This window comes from Aptenodytes forsteri, unplaced genomic scaffold, assembly GCF_000699145.1.
Source record: "Aptenodytes forsteri isolate BGI_AS27 unplaced genomic scaffold, ASM69914v1 Scaffold357, whole genome shotgun sequence".
NCBI lineage: Eukaryota > Metazoa > Chordata > Aves > Sphenisciformes > Spheniscidae > Aptenodytes > Aptenodytes forsteri.
In genome coordinates this window covers 5,696-17,912 of record NW_008795671.1, presented here as the reverse complement: position 1 = coordinate 17,912, position 12,217 = coordinate 5,696, and positions in this window count along the sequence as shown.

Sequence of the window (12,217 nt, the reverse complement as noted above, 5' to 3'; positions counted from 1 at the left end):
TAATAATAATGTACAAAGTAAGTGATGCACGATGCAGTTGCTCACCACCCGCCGACCGATGCCCAGCCAGACCCCGAGAAGCAGCCCCCTCCGGCCAGCTTTCGCCCAGTTTATACACTGAGCATGACGTCACATGGTATGGAATGTCCCTTTGGCCAGTTTGGGTCAGCTGTCCTGGCTGTGCCCCCTCCCAGCTTCTTGGGCACCTCCAGCCTTCTCAGTCGGTAGAGCATGGGAAGCTGAAAAGTCCTTGACTAGTGTAAGCACTACTGAGCAACAACTAAAACATCGGTGTGTTATCAGCGTTATTCTCATCCTAAATCCAAACCACAGCACTGTACCAGCTACTAGGAAGGAAATTAACTCTATCCCAGCTGAAACCAGGACAATATTGGTCCTGGTTTGCCAAGGAAAGATGGCCTATGTGTTTACATGGTCTGCATGTTCATCTGCCCATCAGTCCCTCCAATAGTAGGTGTTGAACAAGATGGTTCATTTCAGCCATACGTAAGAGGCTTACAGCCTTAAGTAAGTCCTGGTAAGTTTCAAAAAAGTCACGAACTGGATTTATGATATGTGCCCAAATCCCACCACAGGAAAGCAGATGAAATTTGTCCATCCTACATTCAGCAGTGTGCCAGTCCTTCAGTGGTCACACCAGTTCTGGCCTGACTGTCGGCCCGAGCATAGCTCCATGCCATCCCTAGCGTGTGTGGTGTCTTCCCCAGTGGGTACACCGTAGGAGTCACAAGGAAGAAATTAGTTTTTTGAAGTGAGAAGGGAGAAGCATTAGGACAACGAAAATATGCAACTTCATTCGGTTTCACCATTTCTTTGAAAAGCTTGTTTAATTTAGGTATTTGTTTTTGTTGCTTCAGGGGCAGAACTTTTATGCCTGTTTGGGATTTTTTTTTCTGGTTGAGCTTTTTGAGATTACCAGCGCTGTGAGTGTGAACAGGCATTATGAATGCTCAAAACTGCAAAGTCGATGAGAGCCGAGGCTGCTCGGCAGTTCCCAGAGGAAGGTGGTTTGATCCAGGAGAATGAGCACTGGATTGGGCCCCAAATTCCAGTTCCAGTTCTACCATCAATTCCCCACATGGCCTCCAGAGAGGGATTTTGTTCCACTTCCATGGACAGTAAATGGAGATAACAAGATGCATTTAATCTCATAGCAACGATATAATAATTAAAGTTTATGATTCATTTTGGCACTGTTGTGAGGAATGCTCTAGAAAGGATCACGAGGAAAGGAATAATCCTGCATTCATTCCATGGTGTAACCACTAGTTAAGTATCGAGGATGAAAATAGTGAACAGATGTTGGATTCTCTAAGCACACCCCACTACACTGAATGAAGCTGGGAACAGGGGAAGAATATGGTTGTGTTATTAAGGACTGGCACATATATGGTGCCAAATTAAAGTTGGGCGGACAGCCTCATTTCTGACATTTCATAACTTTGAATGCTTGGCTTTTCAAGTGGAACATTATTTCTTAATTAAGTAAAAATGTAGTTTCAGTCACCTGTACTGTGTAAAAAAAGTCCACTGAAAAATACCCACTGAAGTGACACCACGTGGTTAGAATTCACGCTATGTAGAATGGGCAGCAGTTGGTGGCATATGAAATAAAGAGGTTAAGAGATCACTGGATGACGGGTTGTTCAATCCAGCAGATGAGTGGCAGGGGAGAAACTCCCATTGCTGCATGTGGCCAACCTGCATAGGTAACCTGTAGACTTTGCTCTCTCTCAACAGTCATTTAATAAAGCACTTAAACACATTAGTATTGAGGCATGAGTCTCAAGTATCGCCTCAGCTTTCCTACACCAACTCGTATGTTTGACACTAAGCATATCCTAAGTACTGTGTTGGATTGAGACTGGTTTTTTGTCAGTCTTGTAGGTTTCAAAAACCACTTAATTTGCTCCAGCCCTCACCCCTTTATAAATAGATCTTCACTGTAGTTGAGAGATACAAACTAAAGAATCATTGAAACTAAAATCAGGAGTCTTGAAATACATTATTATTTTCAAAAATCAAAATTGCTGTTAGGTCAAACTCAAATTTCAAATATCTTAGGTAATTTTCTGGAGGGAAGAAGCAAAATAGTAGGTCAACTGGGAAAAAAAGGACTTGAGAAGACTTCTTTGAAGTAGTTTATAAGAGGCTGCCAGAAGAAATATTTTCATTTAGGAGAAAAAGAAGAAAAAGAAAAAAAAACCTTGGTTGGTGTCTATGACATGTCATGTGACAAGCTGCTATTTGAAAAGAGTGTTTATGGTTGTTAAAACTTCATACACATCTGACAACCAATTTTGGAAAAAAGCTCTCTGAGCTTTGATCTCTGATTGATTGCACGCATACAAGCACATGTAAGAAAGAAAGCATTTGCTAGGTCCAGCAAAAGCAAGTAATGTCGACTGTAGCTTTGGGACATTTTAAATAAACACCTTCAGTTCTAAATGGAACTTCAATACATGCAATCTGTAACTCTCTGTGTTCTTTAAGTGAGTTTCCTTCTGCCAAGAACTGGATTCTTTGGTGTTTTGCATCTATTACAGCAAGAAACTGCAAAAATAGCTCAGAAGACCTGATACCTGAGCTCTACAACCAGCCAGCTTGTTGTTAGGAAGAAAATGTCCATCATCTGGAAGCTACGCATGAAGAATTTAGTATCTCCATCACAGAGACAAATTACAGAGACAGAGCTGCAACAGCATGGAAAGGAGTGGGTTTGTGCTTTGTGGTCTGCAATATTTATCCCCCTGAATTTGCTGTGTGGATGTTTGAGACCAGGTTAACATTTAAGAACTATCTCTATGACAAAAGTGGTTAGACACCTTTAAAATTGTTAAGATTGATACTAGTAGTTAGAGTATTAGATTAAACAAACAAGGGAACAAACCGCAGACTGCAGCGTTTCTGAAGTAGCCAGGAACTTTTTGTTTCTATAAATTAAATGACAGACTAACTCATAGGGCCTGATTTGTAAACTTAACAGACTATCTTAAAAATATATTTAGGGAAGTTAAACTTCTTTAGTAGAATATCTTACTAGGAGAAAATAAGAGAAAAGAATAAAAAAAGGAATTGAAGAGAGATAAATAGGTACTGATAGAAAATCAGTAAAAATACTTCATTTTAGACTACAACACTTTTCTTGCCTTTTACCAAAATTAGGGATGAACCCAAGGACTCTAGGTCATCAGCCACGCATCGGACTAATAATTACAACAAAAGTATTCTTAATTGATAGGTTTTCATCTCAAGTTTTCCAAACTTAGTATAATTATTTGTATTTTGTAGATGGGGAACCTTGACCAGGAAGAGCAAATGACTTTTCTAGCATTATGCAGCATGTCAGCAGCAGCTGGAAATAAAATACAAAACGAGATGCTGGGATGTTGGTTTGACATTTCACACCATGGTGCTTTCCTGGAAATGAGAGATGACTTAGGACTGAGGCCAGGCAAACATTGTAATAACTTTTTTTTGAGGAATCTGTGATGAATTCCACTGAGTGACAGAAAATTCTTGTTGCCTCCTACTTCCATTGTGAACCTGGTACAATTGCCTGTGTCTCTCTTGTGGTTTTGCCTAGTTTGATTTGTGTGTTTTGGGGCTCTCTTCATGTTATGATGACTTTCTGAAACTGAAAGTTCTGAGATTAGGCACAAATATGCACATTGCCTTCTCTCTCTTTCTCCCTCTTTCATCTGTATTCTCTTTAATTTCTTGAAAATTGACAGTAATTGAGTATATCCCATTTCTTCCAGATTTCCTTGCAGCATTGCTTGGTCCAATTTTAGGAATTCACCATGCTTGCCATCTTTTCAAATTTCACTGGCATCTCTAAGCTGCCCCAGGAAAATCAATTATGCTGAGCTGAAGTACTCTGGGATGAAAGCTTCTCCCCTCATCCAAAGAACCCTAGGAAAACACTTGCCATCTTCCAGAGCCCTAGACTAGAAGGCAATTGCTGTCCCCTAATCAAGAGTGATTTGTCACCTCTAGTAAGCTTAGAGACAAATGCCTGCTGGAAATCATATAGCAAATCAAAGCTTGTTCATAGGCTGCTAGGGAGCCATCATGACTGGACTGTGAGATGTCTGTGCTAAATTAATTGCTTGTGAATTATGTAAAGCGTAAAGCCTGAGAATATTACCTTTGATATAAACAGACTGTTCTCACAAAAAAAAGTATTTGGAAGTAGAGAGATTTGCTACGTAACTCATTTTACCGTGGTGAGATGGAAAGTGAGATAAAGATTTTAATTGCATTCCAAGTTGTCCAGTTGGAAGAACAATCCTAAAACGTAAATATGTAATCCAGTAGCAGTTTTATGTACTTTTTTGGCAGTAGTTTGAAACCTAGCAAATAATAATCAGTCATTAATAATCCCTAGTATAACTTGATAGCAGACAATAAGCCAGATGCCCTTTTCCTTGCTCATTGCTGCTCATGGAATTAGCAACATTTACATCCTGATGTTCAGTTTGATTGTTATTCAGCTTGCAAAAAATTTCTAAAGATCCTGATCTGATATGGGTTAGGGCTCATTAATTTGTTTAATTAGTTCACCTCTCTCACTAGCTGTGGAGCTTAACAAAATAAAAAAACAAACAAGCAAAAAACAATGAACCTGGGCTTTTGAAACATTAGGTGTAGATAAGCGTGCAATTATTTTTTCAAAAAAATCCTGCAGCTACCTTTTAAAAGAGTATATCATAAGCATTAAACACAGATATTCAGTTGCCAGGACTTCTGCCTAGAGTGAGCTCTTTATTTTCTTTTATGTTCAGACAGTTTAAAGATGTGTAGGCGATGAGGTCTCTATAGAATAAATAGAGGTTGAGGGAATAATGCTACAGCTTAGGTAGACAGAGCTGACAGTAGCTTATGTTTAACTGCCTGTTGTTAACAATGCAGAAAATAGGCAGCGGTGTTTTAGATGACCCAAAAATAAAAGTAAAATTATGGAAAAATGATAAATATCTATAGCAAAAAGGAGCAAAATGTACATAGCTCAGCAGTACAGTGATGAAAATTGGCACTGACCCAAGAGTCATGCCAGTCTGAAGGACAAGAATGTCTTGGGAGCTGACCAGAGCAAGGATAGATAAGCTATTGTCTTTGTCCCTCAGCTGATCAGCCAGCTGGCAAAAGTGCTTAGCCCCCGTTCCCCGGCTGCCAGCTCTCCATGGACTGAGTGGTGCTGCTCCTCAGGAAGGATCTGGCAAACAAGACACATACAGCCGGGGGCAGGTCAAGAACTGGAGCACCATGATAGAGTATACACTCAAGAAAGAAAATGGCTTCAAGGGCACTCTAATCCTGCACACACACCAAAACAAAAGGAAAAAAAAAGGAAAAGAAGTGCTTTTCTTAGTGAATGATGAACCTGAAAACTGTTTTGTCTGCAAATACAGGTAAAGCGATTGGGGAATCAAACCCAGCTTAATTCTCACACGGTCACAGTAGTCACACACTATATTTGTATTCCAAATATGTTATTTCCACACTTTCCCTTAAAGAATGCTGATTGAAAAAAACGCTGATATGATTAGCAAAATACATTTTGCTTATGTAGATACATCGAGCCTGAAGGTCTTCAAAGAAGAAAGAATACCAGATAGAACATTCAGATGGAGAGAATATGCCAATATGGAAACAGATAGGACATTATTTTCTTTTTTTGTTTGTTTGTTTTTTATGGTTGAGAGTGGTGCCACACCTATAAAACCATTATCCAAATACCTACAGAACTGAGGAGCAGTGGGGATAAGGTGATACAGTATTGCAGCGGGAGCTACTAGCTTTCCCAGTAATGAAGGCTGGGAATCTCCATTATAGTTCTTTAGCCTGCTTGAAACTTAAGCAAACCTTATCCATGCCAGGTGTCTGGCTCAGGCTGAAAACCTCTAAAACTTGTCAGCAAGACCTGTTCAGCCATTTCTCAATAATAAATTAGAGGGAAAAAAATTATGTGGACCAACATGGATTTCTTTACAGTAGTGTCCAGCTTTCACTCTTGTCACTCTACGTATCTATGTAATTTGGTATCTATGTTTCAAAGTCACATCTTACTTTAGTCATACTTCTGTAGCTGCAGATATTGCTCAGAGTGGTACAGGAAAAGTACACTTGTCAACCAAGATCAGCTAAAAATGATAAGGATTTTAGGTGAAAATGACACAAAACATTATGTTGACTCATCAACATAAACATAATTGGGAGTTTCTAGTGCTTTCCAGTACTTCAGTTTCAGAACTGGTTTAAAACACATGAAAAGTGTCTGCCTAGGGCAGCTCATGTCTGGTTGGTGCCTACTGCAGAGTCCGCCCTTGCCCAGCTGGAGACGCTACCGGTTGCTGCTAGAGTAAATCCTCTCACCTCACCCCTACCTTCAGCTGCTAACAGCCTTGATATTTGGCTGTAGGTGCCATTAGTTAATCACCATCAGGTAGGCCATTGCCTAGTCTTCTATGTTGACGAGATATCAAAATGACCCTGACTTTTTGGAAGAGATCAGGTGGAGGCACTGTGGGTGGAAAATAAGAGCCTTGCATAGAAGAACTTCTGTTCCCTTCCTAGCACACGGCTTGAGAGTACTGAGGACAATGGGGGAACGACTAGTGAATGTTGGAAAAGGTGTTGGGGAATTTGGGGAAATAAGGTCCCCCTAACAAACTGGAGTGAACAGCTAGTAAGGGAAGAAAAAGCTTACGATAATACTTCCCCCAGTATTTCACAAACTATTGTCTTGCTTCCCTGAACCCCAGTCAACCGCTGTCCTCCCTCCTGGCCCTCAGTCTTCAGACCTGCAATGATGCTCTACAAGTACTCCTATTTTACCACAAATCTGCCTGCCAACTACACTTCTGTGGACCATTGCACTCTATACTAGAGTATTGAACTATTATCTTCTTCAGAGTGCTGATAATGAAGGCAAAGGACTTACCATTCTCATATGCAAAGAGGAAAAAAAAAATGTTTGCGGTGGAGAGAATTGAAAAGCTCTTTCTCTCGGTCTGTTGTCTGCCTAGATGTAGATTTACCAAAAGAAGGCAAGAACTGTTCAGCGGATCTTTAGCACTTTCACTACCGCCTGCCCCCACATCGTGTGTTGCAGTCACAGCCAGAGGATGAGACAGTCTCTCAGTCCCTCTTCTAGCCCCAGCAGTATTGTATCCATTCACCTCCTGATTACCGCGAAGGCACAAAAGACTTTTCAAAAGAACAGAATTAACAGTAAAACAAACATAGCCCAGAATTCGGTTAACAGGAAGCCTGTAAATGGGGAACAGGTAAGCTCGATTGCCATGTAAAGATGGCAGTCCAAGCTCAGCACTGTTTATTTGCATAGATTATAGATGAGTTAGTCTGAGGGATAATATCCTATCCTCTGTGCAAGACCACCAGGCCTCGTGAGAGAGGCCTCTGTGATCATCAGGGCTCCCTCCACGTTTGCCAAGGACTGGCAAACGTCACTGTTTGATGTGACTTCCTCATGGCTGGTTTCTCTTCCTCTTCCAGACAAAAGCATTCACGTATTATGCCATTGTATAGATGATTATTTTATGGGTTTTAATAAAACCTTAATATTTATTTTTCTAGATTTTCTACTATATATTTAGGCTTGTTTAAGAACAGTTTTGCCTGCAGGCATCCACGATACATTTTACAACTGATACAGAGACAGTATCTGTATTTCTGCAACAACATCTTTCAAGTATAAGTAGAATTGTCCTATATGTAGGTTGTGCATATATTGCAAGTTTAAGTCCACATAATACAGTTAAATTTGTGGTCAGGAGACAACAGTATATCCTATTGCCTTGTAGGAAGTAAAGTCCCAGACAGGCTAATACTAATTAGCTTTCTGTTCACGGGTGCTCTCACACAACTGAAGGAGAGTATTTTCAGTGGGTAAAAACTAAGCACGCGTTTGTAGACCGTAGACTCATATGTAAGTTTCAGGTAACTTTAATTCAATCCTCTTGTGTATGGGCTTTGTTGCCCACTGTTTTACTTGGCTACAGCAGTATTTTTCCAACAGACCCCCAGCCTTGTGTGCTTACCTTGATCTCTACTGTTTCTATGTTACTATGACTAAAAGCAGTACTTTGGGACATTTCCCTAGAAAACCACTGTTAAAAGAAAGCATTCAGTCACCTATACTGCTCCAGGCAGTACAATCTGTCTGTTATAACAACACTGTTTCACAACACAGATTTTTTTTTCCCCTTGACTATTGGGAAATGCTCTGCGGAGCAGAGGAAATGTTCTGTCAATCTTCCACCTGATCAGAGAAGCACATGGAGACAGATAATATGGTGTGCAAATCTGCTCAGTCATAGCATCCAAGTACCTGTGCTTCCTCACCTGGATACAGAGAAATCTTCCATGGGCCATCCTTCCACTTTTCCAGCTACTCACACCACCCCTTCAGCTATGAATGTCACTTCTAATGCAACTACAGGGGAGAGTAAACGAAACACATCCCTCTGCTTCAGCTTTCCTGGCCTGACTAACTGGCTGAACCTGCTACTGTCCCTTCCTCACCGCAGGCTGACAAGAAGAAACATGAAGAATTCCTCATTTGCTTCAGAGAAGAAAAAGCTCATAAGAATGGGAAGGTGAGTATGAAAGGGAGAAATAATGAAAAAAAAATTAAAAAATGAAAGGCCTAAACTGAAATCAGGTGAAGAACATTCAAGGGAAAAGGAAATAAAAACAGAAAACAAACAAAAAAGACAGAAAGGGAAGATATTAAAGAATTACAGCAGGTATGATGAAAATAGAAGGGAGAGAAGGCAAAATGGTGTTGTAGAGGAAGTGGAGGAGAGACTAACATGGGAAAGATTAGAAGAAGCAGGCTTGAAGGAAGAGAGATATGAAAAGACATTAAGGGTCAGAAAAAAAGGAAGCTACAATGTCATCTTACAGGCAAAGCTATTTCACCAGTCCTTTGGTATTCATCGTGTAATGATCATTAGGCTATTAAAAGTTCTGAAACATTTCCAGTGAGCAGCCAGTTCCTCGAACCCAGCTGCTGTTGGAAGCCAGTGTTCTGATACGTGGATAAACCAATAATTTAGCAAAGGCCCCCAGTGGATGGGCAGGCTAATACCAGCAAACAGCAACTGTAAAAAAAATAGCTAGTTTTTATTCAGACCAGCCTCCAGTCTTCAGGTTGAGAGGATACCAAAAGCCTGTTTTGTAAGATTTACATTTTCTCTTCCTCATTCCTGATATCTCCAGTGCAGGGAAAGAAAAAGACAAATAGCTTTTACAATTGCTATTTGAAATATGAAGCAGGCATCTTATTTAAAGGCAACCAGCCAGACAAGCTAGTTAAAATGTCACAATAATAACCCTTTCCCAGTCTCCCAGTGTAAGCAAATGAAGGTAAAATATAATAATGTAATCCCAATTACTGTACCAGGATGCCAACAACCCTTGTTCAATAGAGGATTTTTGCTGACATTCAACTGGTAAAGGGGAGTCAGTTAAAAAGTAGAATTACATGCAAAAGACCAAGTGACACCAAAATGTAGCTCACAGTATAAAGATTATCTACGCTGCACTAGGTGGCTGGTGATTATACTTTATTCTATAACCTCGTGCATGGTTGATTATACTGCACCACAGAGAGTCAGAACAGTAATAACACGACTGCAAATGACTGAATTTTGCCAAGCTGTTCCACACAGATATCAGCCAACTTGAAAAAAATGGAGAATAATGAAATTAAGGCAAATTATTAGTTCAAGCAAGATCCACTGCTATATGTTTGGCATGCTGTAGTGTAATTAGAACTGATCAAACTATTCTTTGTGGAAAATTATCAGTCACATTTTGCTCTTGTTTCTGTTAGTGACTCTTCTGTGAACAGATCATTGCTTTTATAGATTTCTTAGTTTTCGATGTTAGTTCTAATTGCTCAAAATCAGTACGTGAGGAAAAAATTAACCTACAGGCTTCTTTTGAACTGTGGCTACCAAATTTCAAGTATACTGAAGTACTCGTATTCGGTTTACTAACAATAGTATAGTTGCTCACTTAGTTGTCTGATATGATCTATGTTCCCCTACAAAATAAGGAGGAGGAATGAAGAAAGTAATAGGTGTCATGAATTTCTATGGCATGTAAGACAAAGAGGGTAGTAGGCAGGCCTAACAAATGGTAGGAAATGCCTAAAATTTCCACCCCATCTATGCAAGGAAAAACAATTTATCTAACACTATGAGAAGCCTGCAATTAGAACAAGCAAGTATTCCACCCCCTGCCATATAATGGCAAAATGTGCCTAGTAATCAATTAACATAACTCTCCTGTAAGGTAGGAAAGTATTATAATCATCATCTGACAGGTAAGGAATGAAGACACAAAGACTACTTCTAAGCCTGAGGCTTCTGCATCCATATTAGACCTCAGCCACACCTTTATGTGAGCATGTGACAATTCACTTCCATCCCAAATGGAAGAAGGAGAGAAACTTGGGCACCTGTGTGGGGAGAGAACTTCAGTGCATGCCAGCCCAATCCCCAAACGGAATGGACCATAGCTGTGCGTGCAGATAGACTATCAGTCCAGATACAGCTAAAGAGGTTGACCAGAACCCACAGTGGTTAAAGTACATGTACCTGAAATAAGGTGTCTCATATCCCTCTTCAACCTCCCAACTAATGACAATGTTTCTTGTTTATCTCATCTCTTGCCAGAGAACCTGTGCTACCCTGTGCCACCCTCCCACAAAAAAAAAAAAATCTAATTTTTGAGTAACAGTCTTCCCTTAGTTTATATTCTGATGTTATTACTTCTGCTGGAAAGTAAATACTAATTAGAACAATTGTATTGAAGTTAATATAGCATGACAGCTTAAATTAATAAATTTAACCCAAAATGGCTAAATACGATTTTTCTCCACAGAAGTCTAGCTTTTTTGCCTCATTTTGCCAAACAGCTATTCTCTTCACCCACTCCCATCTACATTGCACACATCAATTTGTGTGACATGGAAGTAAGCATGCTTCAAGCCAACTGAGAAAGTCTGAATTATTTTACTCAAGCCACCAATTAAAAGCATAACAAAGGAATTAGTATATACAATAAACTATTATAAAATGAGGAGCAACTGATGATTGTTTGCCAGATCGGTTACCAGATGTTTTAACTGCTACTTTGTTCCCCATTGGCAGCATTCCTTCACTCCTAATCAGATCTTCACTTGGGCTCCTAACTTGTGTGCACGCACGCTGCCTAGACAGTCATGTAACATTTTCCTTTCGGACCGGTCCTCGTTGCTCTCCAGCACAAAATAGCTCTGCTAAGGAATTTACATGATAGCTAAACGTCACAGCAGTAAGAGAGTACCACTCAGCCGCACAATTCCATCCTCTCCTTGCAAGGACTGGTGCCTGGGGTTGGGTGTTTCATTTGGAGAGCACGTTAGCAAAGATGGGTTTTTTCTCAACGCTTACCATCTGCACACATGGTACTACATGGTCCTAGGGACAAGAAACTTATTTTATGTTGGGTTCTGACAATGTGTCTGTTCATTTACTGCTTTGTCTGATGTATTTTTTAAAACAACCACAGAGTGGTAAAAAATATTTTGCTGGATTAATTTAGGAACAGAAGGGAACCAAATTTACTTGCAGGTGTTTGACAGGAATCCTGCAGATGAGGAGGTAATTTCATCCTCTGTTACCTGAGCCTTTTACGCATGAGGGCCTACGCTACGTCACTGCTCTTGCCTCCGCCCTCAGCCTGTTTGCACAGGGTGAGCTCAGCACCACCCTTCCCTGGCGTGCAGGTTCCAGGCCTCATTGCAGGGTGTGCAAGTGCAGGGAGGCGGTTTGGGTGCAAACACCCTGCGCTCACAGGGCCCCAAGCTGGCTCCTGGTGGGGAAGCCAGCAAGCCCAGCAATGGAGGGACGACTGTGGGTGCGAGCGTGGGTTACTGGAGTACTCCTGTTAGCAGACACCCTGATAAAGCCCTCTTTGTCCCACGAACCTCTTTGCCACAACACGCTTTGCCGAACAGAGGGGAGAAAACCTGAGAGTTTTTAGAAAAGGGGCACTCCCGAGATTTTACGGGGAGAAGACTTTGCTGCCGCCACCGGTAAAAGGGGGCGGGCGAGAGGCAAGCCACCGGCAGGGAGCTGAAACTTCCCCGGCGTGAGCCCCCTTTTGACGCTCAGCT